This window comes from Branchiostoma floridae, chromosome 17 (genome assembly GCF_000003815.2).
Source record: "Branchiostoma floridae strain S238N-H82 chromosome 17, Bfl_VNyyK, whole genome shotgun sequence".
Lineage (NCBI taxonomy): Eukaryota > Metazoa > Chordata > Leptocardii > Amphioxiformes > Branchiostomatidae > Branchiostoma > Branchiostoma floridae.
The window spans coordinates 520248-531462 of NC_049995.1; the positions used below are offsets into that span (position 1 = coordinate 520248).

The window sequence follows — 11215 nt, forward strand, 5'->3', positions numbered from 1 at the left end:
AAAAATTAGGAATATCAATTCTGCTCATATTTCATTTGTATCCAACATCAATGTCAGTGTACTTATCAGAAGAACGCATGTGTAGTTTTGTTTCCAATAAAATACAGCCCATTCCAATTTTGCAAATTCAGGAATCGAGGACCAAGCCTACTAATGCGAGCAAAAGAAGGGCATATATCAATTTCACACATAACAAGGAAAATGAAAACACCTTATACCTGATAACGTCAGCCTCTATCAGTGACATGAACACCTGTTTCTCAGACTTCTGTGACCCACCCCATGCTGCGTTCACAGAAGCCTGAAAAGGGAACCAGGTAATTAAATGTTGCATCTGCAGTGAATTTGAAAAAAAAAAAAAACCTAAAGCAAACAATTTCAATCCTTGTGTGTAATCAGGCATAATTTATTATCCAACTGAATCTGATTGTATTTATTTATTCATATAGCTTCTTACTATGTGATGCGTTATAAACCACATTGATTTATTAGTAACAATATTGAATGGTTATACAAATGAATTAACATTAACGTCATCTGTTCAACATGTTGGGATTGAAGTACTGCACCTGGAAGCCCCATCCTGAAGCCGACACCCCAGCTTTCTGCTGAAGGGACTGACGATAAGATTGCCTCGAATTAAAGGTCTCAGATTTGGTGTCTGTGTCATAGATGCCGTGAACGTTCATGTTGTCGGGTATCTCCTCTCCGTGATACCTATAGTCAAGTACATGACGTTTATTTCATTTATGGCAAGCTATAATCAATAAATAACTATAGCTATCAATGACTAACAAATGTTCATTTCATGGGTTTCTACTACAAACAATGACAATATTGCTTGCAATATTAACTGATTCATACAGTGCTATTTCTGTTTTTTTCCAACTATCAATCGTATTTAGTCCAGAGTGGAGGACTTAAAGTGCCTGCGCCAACTTTGACCTCATATATCTGCCGAACAACGTGTGCTAGGGCAACAAAACTGTGGCGTTTCTTAGCGGAACTGTAGCCCTTCGTCCTGAGGATGTCTGCCAATCTCCGAAATCGTAAAGAATCGTAAAGAGACCCAGGTTCAAGACCTTAAACTCACTTCTTCTGCAACATACATTTCCGCTGAATGACTGTTTTCCTTCTGGAGGTACTGCTGTACTCTCCGCGACCATCGAAGCCTACTCCGATGTAGTAGCATCCCTCCATCAAGTTCTGCGAAGTAATAGGTAATGTGGGTCATACTTTCATACATGGTGTATACAATTGTGATATGTATGGTGATTAATGTTGATTATAAACAACTGAGGTCTTCCGCTTAGCCTTTTCGCTTGAGAACAGTAGCGCCTCCAGGAAATAGATACAAGTGCATTAAAAAATTCAGAGACAAATCTTACTATACATGGTGGAAGCGGGCTCTTCGCTTTGAAGCACGGATCTCCCCGTACGTATCCAGTCCCGAAACAGCCGTTCATCATAGTACCGCCCATCCCCATAGGGTAAGAAAACGCCTTTGGTGGGGACATGTCGTCTTTTTCGTTCTGCTTTCTGCAATATAATATAGATGCCGTTTTTTCTTAAAATAAATAGTTTAACTAAGGATTTTGATTGTTTATAAAAAGATTTGGTTCAAGACAACTTTTAAGGCCAAATTGGTGGATTTTTTAATGTAATTACCATTTTTGACAAAATTTTGATTTGTTTCTACTTTTACACAATGAGCCAGTAATAAAGATGTTAAAAACCTACCAAGAAATCGCTAAAACAATCATTATGGTCAACCCCTACATGACTGTGTAACAGTCTAGTAAAGAGCTTACAAATTTATTGTTGGCATTCCTTGTGGTCGAGTCCTATGGGAAGGAATGTGTGTAGAATTATCAGCACACGGTCAAAAAACGAAGACCACTTCTAGTAAGGCCCAAAAATAAGACTCTCAAAGACCAGAAGCGTTTTTTCTTTTTAATTCATTACAAACTGTTCGCGGGGGCAGAACATTACTTGACTGTGTTTGGCGACTTACAAAGGAGAAATAGAACAGTCACCGAATGTAGGATTATTCGAGCAAAGGCGCCTACTAAATCATTTAAATTGAATGAATGACCTTTATTGTACATCTGTGCTCAAACAAGCTTAGTACAGGTCGTAGCGCTAGTGATAAGGTACAATTTTGACAAAAAAGGTATCTTATCATCTCTACATATGCTCAACTTCTTCTCGTTTAAAGTAACCCAACACATTCACATAGAATCCCCTGGACTTACAGTTACTTTGGACCGAGTTCGCATTTTGTGTGGGGCGTAAAGGAGGCAATCTACATCAGGGCATGTCATCCCTTACCCCCCCCCCCCCTACCCAACTGTTGCTGTGGTAGATTTAGCCTTCCCCCCACTTTTGATTTACTAATGACGTAAGCACACTTCCCACTTCCGGAAAGTGAGCACTATGAATAAGACACTGCTGAATGTCGGAGTTATCGACCGTATATTCATGGCGAGTGCTTTCGTTGTGTTCGAGCAAAGGTCATGATCAAATTTTTCAATAATGTCTCCTGCCGACACAGATGATTTTTCAATTTAATAGGTGTAGAACATGTTACAAAACAAGGCAACAGACACAACACAAGAAAGTGTACAATACGCTCTTAGCATTTAAATGTCTAAAAATGCTGGATTATTTCGTAACATGTTACTTACTTGGGACTTTTTTCAACGTCCACCTTCATTTTCATTCCTGGTGGAGCAAACAAGTCGTCCTGGACCATGCCCTTCTGTTCAATAAAATCGATTTCAGCCTGGAAAAGAGAAGAGAGATATTGACGAAAGCACAATGAATATATTGTAAACACAAAGAATGATTGTTTTGTATGCGATTTAGTTACATGTGTATGGTCTGTAAATGGTCTGATTGTTTTTTTTTACATATTTGCTTCTAAGCTTTTTATATGAACTTTTACTATAACCCTAACTCCGAAATACACTAAGCAGAGCGAGCATAAAATATACTCGATGAATACAAAACCACGAAACCATGCATACTTGTAATTGAAAATGTGCCCATTTGGCATTCTTAGAAATTCGGGTATGCAAATGTAAAAACAAAAGCTAAATATGATTGTCGGTAATACCTTCATTTCTCCGGTGCCTGTTGCGGGACCTCCCCTCTTTTGGTTAGTTTTTCCCTGGCTACCTACATTAGCTGTAACAGGAAATGTTTTGAAGCCATAGTATAATAGTTAGCTAAAATATATATCTTATATATTTACTTGCAGTAGTGGCAGTGAATATTTGGAAATTTATATAAACGTACTAGAATCAGTAGTCCGTTTTGCTGAACATTTGAATTACAATAAACCTCATTCACTAGCATGAATGGTCTAACATGTAATTCATGAGGGAACTGTATCCAAGGGGGAGGTGTTTCTTGCAACTGAAAAGTAAACTAAGAAAGTATAGTCTTTTATCTAAAGCCATGGTGACATTCTTAAATAGATAATCAGCTAAGCTATACGGTACACAACATTAGTTGAATTGCTGTCATTACTTACCTGATCCTCCAAATAAGTTTTCTATGGTTTTTTCTGCCACCTCTTTTTCAACCTCTCCAGTCACCTCTTGCTCTTGCTTGACACTGTCGGACATGATGTCTGGGCCCATGTTCCTAACAGAACCCAGTTCATCAATCGTTTGTTTCAGTTGCGCGGGTTGGACAGGCTTCGGTTTCGCTAAACAGGAATCATAATGAAGGAAGATGTAAGAAAACCGCATTCAATACAAAAATAAGGCACAATACAAGGTATTCAATGTAACAATGTTATTCATCCAAAATCCTCTTTAATACAAACCATTAACGTTCTATTTCCAAAATATTATCTCATCTTTTGTAATAGTATTTAAAACTTTATTCCATTTTGCACTGTTGTCTTTTGTGTGTCAATTCTTAGCACCTAGCCAATATTTGCAAATAGGAAGGGTGTGAAACCGTTCGCAAAATTGTCAGTCACATTACAATGTTATATATACACAAACAAAGAGTTACTACTCAGCCTACATGCGAAAATTATGCCTGGTTCTTCTTCGTATTGTTCCAAGATGTCTAGCTGTCTAGCTTATAGCTTACAATCTCAATATTTCGTGCAAAACATGACAGAGTTTCTATCGCAAGAATGCTAACATAGCATTGATTTGGAACCCATTCTGTACACTTTACATAGCAACAGCATATATATTTTTTTTTTTGTATTGCACAGTAGATGCTGTCAGTATTTCTAGGAGATAGGTAAAAATGGGTCACAGAAAAGTAGGGTAAGGATTGTTTCCTTAGTTGAACAAAGTGTTACTAGTCTACAGAATTGATTAGATAAAAGCAATTGTATAACTTACATAAAAGATCTCCAGCCATCTTTGCAATGGCCCCCAAGAAGCGTTTGTCCTGGACGTAAGCCGGGGCATCTTCAGCTGCCGCTGCTTTCATGGCTTCATGGAGGTTATCAGGCATTTCTGGAAGAGAAACGGGATTTTCTAAAGCGTTTTATCGTCATTTTTTATGCCATTGTGAATACTGACATTGAGATTTTGTCGATTTAACCTTCAAAAATGACAACCCTGTTGATGACCCACAATTTGTGCCATTCATGTTCACTTCATTTAACATGTTAACCATATTCAGATCGGATTTTTTGTCATCAAGGGAAGGGTTGGGGGGGTGGCGGTTTATCGTGGTGCTGCTTTTCACGCCCGTCTTTCCTAACTCCTGCAAGTCTCTAACGACTTGTCATATAAGCATCAATTATTAGAAAATGTTTGAACAAATATCTGACGGTTTGAAACATTAACGTCGTCATTACGTAATATAAAGTAATTATGACTTCAGCAATTTGACTGTATAGGTTGGAACCATTATATGGGTATTCCAAGAAAACTTCATGCTATACAACAAAAATGTAATACCAAATGCAGATAACTGAATAATAATGTTTGTCACTACTTGTGCTGCCAATAGCAACATCAATAGTCAAAACGACGTCAAAAAATGACGACATGCATATCTTAGATGCCAGTTGGCCTCCACCATCTCATATCCACCACCTTCAATATTCAAACATGCTTTTTTTTCAGCAAATAATCCCAAAATATAATATGATGTTCATCTAAACATTCTTCAATATGAAAAATGCCAGGTATTTATAAGTTTTAAGCGACAATAAGCTAACGTTAGTTATTCTTGATCTGGTGATAACATACGCCATCTTTGATTAAGGCCAATTACGCCATACATTTGGCATAATCTATTCTTTTTAATTATGAAAGACATTCACGATAACGTAAGATTTTATTTATATAATGTAATTTTCAGTAAAAAAAGTAAATAGACTTGAAAATGATTTATTAGGACCAAAATAAGCCAATTTCGTCAAAAATGCCTGTCAACAAACGGTTGCCATGGCAACACGAAAAATCTGTGAAATTGCTGTCAACTAAATTCTAGAACTCTAAAAACTCTAAAAACTCACACCACTAAATTCTAAAAACTCACACCACCCCCTGCCCCCTTCTGAATAGGGTTAAGTCGTAACAAGACACTCCAAACACCATATCTGCTTAAATATAAGCTAATTACCAAGCCCCCGAACCACATGGTTTGTTCCGGAATGCCAGGATTATAGGGGTGATTTCTGAAATTATTACATCGATTATGAAACCAACTATCGTGACAAAAAAACAACGTTAACGTGCATCATCGTGAAACTGCGGGCAACAACAATACTCTTTCGTTGAAGATTAACCTCCGTCACAGAGTAATTACAATGAAGTTTTATGCAAAACGTGCAACTAAAATCGACTGGAAAGCTACACTGGAAGTGGTAACAAATCTGTCCCGTTTTGCAGGGAAGTTTGCTACGAGGGTGTTGCATGATTAGCCAGTCTGTAGAATGTGGGGTTGATGAAAAGCGTAATTAATCTAATCCGATTTTTTTCAAATCAGTCTTTTTATTGTTTATAAACAGTATAAATTTACAGAAAGAAAATCATGACAAACATACAGAAAAATTAAGGCACATGTGTAACAGCAAAACTGAAACTTAAAATCCAAGAACAAAAGAGTGTGATCATAAAATGCCTTAAGTACCCCTATCACTGCACAGGAAAATAATGGAAATTAACTAGATAGAACAATATGTAATTTACCCCACTTCCTAATGTGTTTCTGAATCTTATTTTGTCTTTGAGCAATAATGAATTCTAATTTTTGAAAATAGGAAACAAACGAAATAAAACCAGATAAATCAACATGTTTTGTCCGGTACCTAAATATGTAACATTTACCCAAGAGAATAATAAGATTTTACAAAACTGTGCATCGGTCGCTAAGATCACCAAGGACAGTATTGAAAGAAGTCATATGTAAATTTGTATTTGTCAAGTTAAAAAACTAATCCTCCACTTCAGCCCAAAAATTAGCTACAAGTCTACAATTCCAAAATAAGTATATAATTGTTTCCTCCTCTCCCTGACACAGACTACATAGAGGGGAGTCTATCAGGCCCCGGGTGTATAGTGTTTTATTTACTGTTAAGAATTTAAAAAGCGTCTTAAACTGAAACATCCTTGTATATGTATCAATTGAGAGCTTGTAAGGTAAGCGGTAAACTTGTCTCCATGGGATAGGAGTGCTAAAAAGTTCCTCCCAAGACAGCTGTATTCTATACGACGGTTCACAAACCTTGTCATAGTTAATAAAGAAAAGGTACAAATGTTTATTGATGTGTTTTTTTTCTAAGCAAAGTTGTGTCTCTACAAATGGGCATGCAAACCTGTAAGATATGAGATGCTTTCTTTAATAACGATTTCCAGTGAGCTGGTATAGCAGAAATTAACTGATTGTATTGTAATTTTGTACACACATCCCCGAATTTTAGAATGAAATTTTCATAAGAAAGAAATCTATTTTCAAAATCCAATATATCATTAAGACATCGAACTTCCCCAGTATCAAAAGCTGTGGAAAAAAATTGTTTTTGACCAAGACATATATTCGAGTTCAAACAAAGAAGCTGTTGTTTGATCTCGTCCACACCCTCTGGGGGTCGAAGTTGGAAGCGCAGGCAAGATTGTATGACCTGTCTGAAAAAGGAACTTATCGGGGGATTCTTACCCATAAAATTTTCAAAATCACGGACAGAAAGTTGTGAAAAGCGGAACAAGGAAGTACGAAACAATGAAGAAGACATAAATAAAATCTTGGAAAAGAACCATTCTCTGTTTAACTGTAGCTTAGGAATCCAGGAGGCTTTTAAGGTGAGATCGACAGACCGCAAGTTTCTTAGCTTAAGTCACCCCTGTTCATACGCACTGTAAATAGTCTTTCTACTAACTCGCTCCGGCCCACCTCCCCATAGAAATCGAAATATTTTCTTTTCATATTTAACAAAAAAATCAGCCGTTGGGGACGGAAGCGAGCTAAGTAAATATACAAATTGTGATACGATAAGTGTGTTTATTAAAGTAACTTTACCCATACGTGTTAAATTCTTTGTCTTCCAAGGAAATAAAAGTTTATCGATCTTAGTGAATTTCCTATCAAAATTTATACTAATTATATCAGAAAGTTGTACAGGAATATGAATTCCCAAAAGGTCGATGGGGCCGTCTGTCCATTGAATTGGCAAAGGACAAGGGAGATGTGTACTCTTTAGAGAGCCTATACGTTTTATTTTACATTTATCGAAATTTGGAATTAACCAGATAACCAGATAATAAAGAGAAATCTTCTAAGTCTTTAACTAATGAGTAGAGGGAACCAAGTTTCGGGGCCAAAGGGAAATTAGAATCATCGGCATATTGAGAAATTTTGGACTCTATACCGTACGTAGTTAAGTCTTCTATTTCATTATTATTTCTTCTAATAGCTAAAAGTTCTACTCCTAAAATAAACAAATAAGGCGAAAGAGGACAGCCTTGGCGAACTCCACGGGACAGGATGAAGGGGTGGGAAATATGTCCATAATTAATTACCTTACTACTAATGTCTTTATATAAAACTTTTATCCAATTAATCAATCCCTCACCAAAGCCAAAGTATTCGAGTGTTTTAAAAATGAAATCAAGTCTAATTGTGTCAAATGCTTTTTTCAAAATCTGCAACAAAAATTAAACCAGGTAAGTCATTACGTTCATAATATTCTATAATTTCAAAAATCCGACGTATATTGTCACTAAGACCCCGTTCACACTCAAAAAAATGAAGCGGCTTCAACGTCGAAGCCGCTTTAACGTGCAAGCCGCTTAAAAAAAATCACGTTCACACTCATTTCAGACAATCCGATTAATCGCACACAATTCCGTACCTGGGCTTCAGGTACTTTTTTACAACATTGTTTGTAGGTTTTCTCAAACCCACTCTTAATAGTCTTATATCATGATCCAGAGAGAAAGCTGTTCAAAGATATGCTTGTTTTTTGTGATTTTTTTTTTAGCTTGCTGTGTTTCCTCTCTCTTCGCGTGATAAAAAAAAGCTTTGTTTGCTTCCCATTCCACTTGCCTTGACCCTACAGCGATTTTTTTCTTTCCAGACATTATCATTGGGCACAAAAATCAGTAGCGTGAGCAAACCTGTCAGTGTGGCGTGTGTTCCTGCTCCCGATACCTGGATATATAACCTCCAACAGGGGGCAAATCGGAAATTTGCATAGAATCTATCCCGCGTTGCGTTCACACTCGCGATTTCAGCCAAGCGGCTTGTTCACAAGTGTCTCAAACTACCTCCCAGGGATGGATTGCAAACGAGCCGGATCGGTGAAAATCCAAGCCGCTTGGAGCGTTCACACTCAAGAAAACGATCCGGATCAAGCGGCTTCGACGTTGAAGCCGCTTCATTTTTTTGAGTGTGAACGGGGTCTAATGCACCTCCCTTGTAAGAAACCAGTCTGATCATGTGATATTAGATTAGGAATTATTGCTTTCATACGCAAGGCTATACATTTGGAAAGAATACGTGAATCACAGTTCAACAATGTCAAGGGGCACCAGTTTTTAATCTGAGACGGGTCCCGTGGAGTCTTGCTTTAGTAAAAGAGTAATAAGACCGGATTTTTGGTGGTCGGTTAAATGCCCCATCCGATAAGAAAAGTTAAAGGAGTCAAGCATGGGTTTCTTCACATACTTAAAGAAAACTCTATAAAAATCAACAGGTAGGCCGTCTATTTCAGATGCTTTTCCAGATGAAAATGAATCTATAGATTCTTTGAGTTCTTTTTCGGTAATTTCCCCTTCACATCTGTCTCGTTGATCAACAGATAAAGAGACATGGGGTGGGTCGGGAAAAAGATGTCAAAGTATCGCTCTCTAAAGACATCGGAGATTCTTTTAAGGAATAAAGGTCGGAAAAAAACTTAACTTGTTCGATTAAGATATCTTGAGGGTCGGTTTTAACCAATCCCTCGGCCGTAATAAGTTTACTCATATTTTTTCCGCACGTTTCCTCTATTCATCAGGTTCAATAAGGGTTTTGTGCATTTTCCCCCCTGTTCCATCCACTTGGCTCTCCCCCCTCTGATCATATTACTGGATTTAGTTTGGTATAATAATTCTAATTGCTGTTTCTTATTTTTTGATATTTGAAAGGTGTCTGTGTTAAAAAGTGTATCTAATTCTTTTTGCAGACTGTCGATCTCCTCAGAGAGAGAAAATACAGTATCTTTATTTTGTTTAGCTTTCCATGAAGAAAATTTGATAATATGTCCGCGAACGGCACATTTAAAAGCTTCCCACACAACGTGTGGACTAGCTGAATTAACATTGAAATGGCAAAAAATCTGTTATGAATTCTGAGGTTTCCTTTATAAAAGTTTTATCGTATAACAAATCCTGGTTCAGCCTCCAATACCCGCATCCACGAGTATAAAAGTAGAAGTGGTAACAGTGAGACCAATGAGAGAGTGGTCCGACCTTAAACCATCTTCTATACTAGCGTCACCTACAGCAGAGGTTAAGGAAAAGGAAGTTATAAAATAATCTATCCTACTGGCCTGGTGCCTACGTCTCCAAGTATAACGTGTTGATCTGGGATTATAATATCTATAAATATCGTGTAAATCTAAATTCGCGCATAAAGTGTTAATAGCTGTACGACACTAAGGGTGATAAACTGCAGCGTGATGCCCAGCTCTGTCAATCTCCGGGTTCAATATGGTGTTAAAATCACCAACAATAATAGTATTCAAATCTGACGCTATATGATTGTGTATTATTGCTTCAAGGTTGTAGAAGAAGTCTGGGTCATCAGAGTTAGGGGACCGCTCACGCTCCTTCGAGTCAAAAACTAGAAAAACGCTTGAGTTTCACACTGAAACTGGCCTATTTATATGTATATGCCAGATACAGATACAGATGCGAACGCGCGTTACATTGACAAAACCAAAAGCCCGTCGCGCCGGAGGTTACCGTCCGGTCACAGCCTAATTAGTTTTTAATCCATGTCAAACTGCTGAAGAGTGATGGTACTAATAATCATGCCCTACGGTGGCATAAGACATATATTATTGAAAAGCTGGCCAAGGAGTTTAGCCGACCAAATGACACCAAGGAGACTAGCAGAACGTCAAATGACCCTCATTGAATGTCTAGAATACTTCGCCAGCTTTACAATGCTAGGTTTTTCCACCGATGGAACTGCTACCGGATTATGGTAACACCAGGTCTTCTGTGAAAAGAGAAAATATTGTCCATGCATGTAATAATGAACAACACCCTTACCGTGTGGTTGTATAGATCGTCTGAAGACACGATGTTCGGGTTCTTCATCCTTTCCATACCACGTCACAGCAAGGTACGCGGCGACAGTCAGAACCAGCACCAAGGGCACTCCTACCCCCACTGCCTTCTTCATGTTGAAGAACTGAAAAAAAGGAAATAAGAACATGAATATAAATCTTAATTTAGTTCGCGTTTTTGACAGTGATTAAAGAACGACCATAAGAAACACAGTGGTCCTAGCTAGATTTAAGATATCTTGTCTAAATATTACACCGTTCGAAGTATGGAAGTCTTATCTTGACAAAGAAAGTTATTAGACTGTTTTCTCATGAATCATGTGAACGATAGTACTTCTATTTGCAGTATTTAGATGTAGCAACATTAATTGTAATAGCCTTTATTGCACATTATCATATAGCCAGGCGCCGCGGACCAATCAGAAGGCCCCGTTCCACGTTGGTTATGACGCC

The 11215-nt window shown here is 37.7% G+C and overlaps 1 protein-coding gene across 1 annotated transcript in view; it reads right to left on the bottom strand.

Annotated features, from left to right (window-relative positions):
• The window catches only part of LOC118404941, a gene marked incomplete in the record, with an annotated part of 125594 nt that overhangs the window by 12051 nt on the left and 102328 nt on the right, over positions 1 to 11215 (bottom strand).